The sequence below is a fragment of the Melozone crissalis genome, unplaced genomic scaffold, assembly GCF_028551555.1.
Source record: "Melozone crissalis strain CALT ecotype California unplaced genomic scaffold, PUWL_Pcris_2 ptg000062l_1, whole genome shotgun sequence".
NCBI lineage: Eukaryota > Metazoa > Chordata > Aves > Passeriformes > Passerellidae > Melozone > Melozone crissalis.
In genome coordinates, this window is record NW_026535840.1 from 3,291,516 (window position 1) to 3,295,989 (window position 4,474).

At 53.4% G+C, this 4,474-nt stretch overlaps 1 long non-coding RNA gene across 1 annotated transcript; it reads right to left on the reverse strand.

The window, feature by feature from the left end:
* Window positions 1-1,624: 1,624 nt before the first annotated feature.
* Window positions 1,625-3,561, reverse strand: LOC128944945 (uncharacterized). The gene is made up of 3 exons (XR_008483842.1): window positions 3,417-3,561; window positions 2,410-3,326; window positions 1,625-1,802 (listed from the first exon to the last, which is right to left on the reverse strand). It is a non-coding gene; the product is annotated as an uncharacterized LOC128944945 (long non-coding RNA).
* Window positions 3,562-4,474: the final 913 nt, after the last annotated feature.

Below are 4,474 nucleotides of genomic sequence, written 5' to 3' on the forward strand. Positions count from 1 at the left end.
TGTCACGTATGCTCTACTGCTTAGAAAATATTTTTGCTGTATTTGCAATGCTAACAAATCTTCTATCTGAGGCCTACTCTTTTTAACCATTCCCTGAAAGCCCTCTAACTTTATGAATTCCAGCAATTCCCCCTCTCTGTTGACTCAGAAGCTTTCATTTTCTTGTCACCTACTACTTGCGTTTCATAGCCCTATTGTAAAATTTCTGCTTGTTATCTGCTGGAGACTTATTCGCACTGAACTTAAGCATTGCTATATTACAGCACAGCAACTTAATGCTGTGAAGGCCCAGTCCTTGAAAGAGATATGTATCATGTTTCACAATAGTCACAAATCATTGTCCAAAAAACTCTGGTCGATTCCAGGGTCTTAACTCAAAACCTTCGTCCATGTCTATACCTTCATCTACTACCTTCATGAGATTTCGAACACTCTCTGTGCTTCTACTTCTTAACTCTCTTGCTTGTATGACAAAAACTTCTCATGTATGACTGTTTTGTTCATCATTCAATGTACACAACAAAGTATACAGGGTACCACTATCAATATCAATATCAGAACACCTAATACACAAAGACCTATCTTGCAAAGTTGCCTTAGCCAAGGTGCAAAGCTCCATTTTTGAAATAAATCTAGCCAGGAACCTCTATCTTCTTTAATCTGAGCTGTCAGATCTTTCAATTTCTGTATGCTTTTGTGAATGGATTCAGAACAATTAGAAAAATTTATACAACACAATCCTTCAAATTCTTCACAAATATGCCCTTGTGCCAGTAAAAGAAAATCAATGGCTGCTCTGTTTTGAAGAGTAGCATGTCTAACACTATCAGCATCGGTTAACATATCACTAATTGCAGAGGATGTGGCATTGGCTTGTTTGCTCAGCCAGCATCCAACTCGATCTAACTGTTTCAATGCCACTGCTGAAGCTAATTGGGGTAAAAATATACCTGCTGAAACCCTTCTGGCAGCATTCCAAGGCATAAAATCACTCTGACAGTTCTCCTCATAATGAGGGACAGCTCTCGTTCTCCTTTGTTTCTTTTTCATCACTGCTTTGGCAGTGGGGGCAATTATAGTGAGCATGCCAATGCTACAAGGGCTACCTTCAAGGTGAGCTGGAATGCCTTGCCAAGCTCTGTCTCCGCACATGAACCAATACCCTTTCGGCAATTGCCGTGGGTATTGATCATTCTCAGGAAGCACATCCAACTGTTTGAAACATTACACCAAAAACTCAAATTCCTATATGCAAAATAATGAGGGGTAACATTGTACTTTGGAGGATCACCTTTTCGCAAGGCACGAGCTATGATAGCAAAACAAAAATCCATGGTCAAAGAACCAAGGATTTCTAATTCTTGAGGTTCAGATGCTGCCCTGAGAAGTGTTTTGGACCAAACGTTCCAATTCAATGAGGGATTGTTTCCATTGTCAATTCCACCTGGCCTACCATTGGATTGTTTTTTGAGCAAAGGCAACTCTTTCACTGGCACACCAACCAGACAGGTTGAAAAAGGCTTTTCTGGTTCCGAGTTAGACAAACATATAGTATCCGAGCCAGCAGCCTTGGCTAAGGTCACCCAAACATTTGTTTTCGTTTGTTCCACAGGCAAAGCTGCCTCCTGTCCCTCGCTCCCATTTTGCCCACTCTGAACTCCTGGAGCCGCCTGCCCGCGGAGCCGCAGCCGCCGTGGGGCCGGGCAATGGTGCAGGGAATGCTGGCAGGGATTCTTGGGCTGGGCTGGGCCAGGCCAGGTGCCTGCGGCCAGCAAAAGCGCTCTGAGCCTCTGCTCCTGCCCCTGGGTATTGGAATAGGAATCCCAATATTACCAGTTATATTGTGCCTGGGCCAGTCTGACCCTCGCTGCTGGGCCAAAGGCAGCAACTGCGGTGTAATCACCCCAGAGATACCTTGGCTTGCTGGAGGTTGCAGCTGGGCACTGAACAAGTCCAGGCTTGTCAGGAACTCCATTTACCTCAGGACGAAGGCTTCAGGCGAATGGTGAAGAGAAAAGGAGAGGATTCTGCTGGAGGGTTTGATGTCCAGAAGTTTATTCCATGGTTACAGAAGTCTGAACGTGGGCAACTGCTCCAACAGAATTTTGACCACATGGCTCGATTCACCTTTTAAGCTCAGGGACAGGGGAAGGGGAGGGGACAGATGAGCAACAACCAGGTGAGAGGGGCTGGGTCTCAGGGGAAGATGACACCCAGACAGGCCAATGACCCCTGGGCCTGAGGGGCATCCTTTGAACTTGACCAACCACACGACGCCTTGCTGGAATGTTAAGCCTGATTGACAGGACTCACTCAGCAAGGGGGCAAGGGGGAAGGGACAGAGGTATAGGCACACCTGGGGAAGTGACCCAGAAGTCTAAAATGGGACATTACAGCACACCGCAACACCTGGGCAGGCAACAGAACACAGCAGGAAAGGCTCGGGGCTCTCAAGAAAGGCAGCCAGACATCTCTCACCCATCATGGGCAGAAGAGGCCCAGACTGGGGAAATTAAATTTCATTGAATTTATTATCAAACAAATCAGAGCAAGAGAATCAGATGTTCCCCAAATCCTAAAAATGCACCTTCTCCACACTGTTCTCTCCTTCCTGGGCTTCGCTTTGTCCCCAGTTCCCCCCTCCCTCCTCCCCACACAGTGGCACAGAGGCATGGGGGTTACAGTCACGTCATGTCACTGCTTCTCCCTGCGAGAGACAAATTCCTTGTCCTGCTCCAGCCTGGGGTTCCTCCCAGAGGAAGACAGTCAGATCCTTCACAGCAGACAGACAGATAAAGAGACAACAGACTATTCTGCACAGTCAGGTGCCTGATGCCAAAAGTGGGATTCTTGCTCAGCACATGTCAGCGGTTCTTCCTCCTCTTCCAAAGACAGTTGACAAGTGCCACGTTCTGGCCACTTTGTGATGATTCCCGAGAGGCCAGGAAGATTTGGATTTCCCACTGGAGCTTGTTGTGTCATGAGGGCAATGCACTCACTGCAGGCAGCATCGGTGGCAGGATGGATTGCAGAGACTTTTCCTTTGCAGCCCCAGCCCAGCGCTGGCACTGGGGATGCAGAGGCACTGAGGTGACCCTGAGAGGAAGTGCCAGGCACAGGGCGCAGCTGAGGAAGGACAGCGCTGTGCTGGGCTCAGAGGTGAAGCTGGCATTGCCCAGCGTGGAGAAGGTCCTTTGTGCAGCCCCTGTTACAGGGGAGCTTGGGCCTTGCTGCAGACATACGGCCGCTCACTTGAGCACATCTCACTCCTGAATCTTTTCCCTTCAGCCAAGTACACACACTCAGAATTGCCGAGGACAGGAACCCTGCAGGGAGGAGCAGAGGCAGCGCTGGCTGCCAGGGGAAGCCCTTGTGCCCCTGTGCCCCCAGGCCCTGCCCGGCTCCCCGGCACTCACCGGGAGCTGTAGCTGCTGCCGTCCCCCCAGTGCAGGCGCTCGCCCCGTCTGCGCAGCCCGAGCCAGAAATCGCCGTTCCCGCGGAGGCGGAAGAGCAAATCCTGCCCAGGAGAGAGGAGTGGGAGCTGCCCCGGCCCCTCGGGGGGACACGTGCCCGGCGCTGCCCCCGCACGCCGGGGCTCCTTCCCTGCAAGGCCCCGGCCCAGGGCTGCAGCCCCGGCCCTGCGAGCACCGAGCCCGGCCCAGGAGCGCCCCCAGGCTGCCCTCAGCCACCCCACACCGCCCGCAGCCCCTCACTCACCATGGCCTCCTCATCCTTGGCAATGGCCAGGGAGGCATTGAGCTCGGAGCACCGTTCCTGACCCTGCTCCCACGTGCTGTTATCCAGTGAGAAGTAGTAGCAGACCCCGTTGAACCCGACCCAGCCAGTGGGACAGCACTGCAGGGTCGCAGGTGCGACGGGAAGCTGTGGTGCTGCAGGGGGAAGAGGAGAAGCTCTGAGGATTCCCCTGTGCAGGGAGCAGGGAGCCCGCTCTGCCCCGAGGGGCTGGGCCCACGCTGCTGCCCCTCCCTTACCTGCCAGCACAGCCAAGGCCACCCCTAAAGCCAGCGCCAGCAGCAAGAGCAGCATCAGAAGATCGATGAGTACGCGATGGCACCTGAACCGTTCACCTGGAGCAGGGAAGAGCTGCTGGCTGCCAGAAGCAGAGCCGGCCCTGCAATCTGCTCAGCCCATGGCCAGGGAGCAGAGCAGGGAGCCCTGAGGCAGTGTGGGCCTCCCTCAGCTGGCAGCCAGAGAGCCAAGAGCCTGGCCACAGGCAGGGACACAGCTGTGGGCACAGGCAGGGACACAGCTGTGGGCACAGGCTGCAGCAGGAGAACTGCACAGCCTTGGGGGCAGCTGGGGCTCTTGCTTCCAGCCACGGATGGGGCCCAGCAGAGCACGAGGCCTCTTCCAGACATCGGGAAACAGCCACACACCTGCCAGCCCTGGCCTTGGGAGGGGACACGGGCCCCTGCCTAGAGGCCACAGGGGTGGCCCTGTACTCACCCAGGAA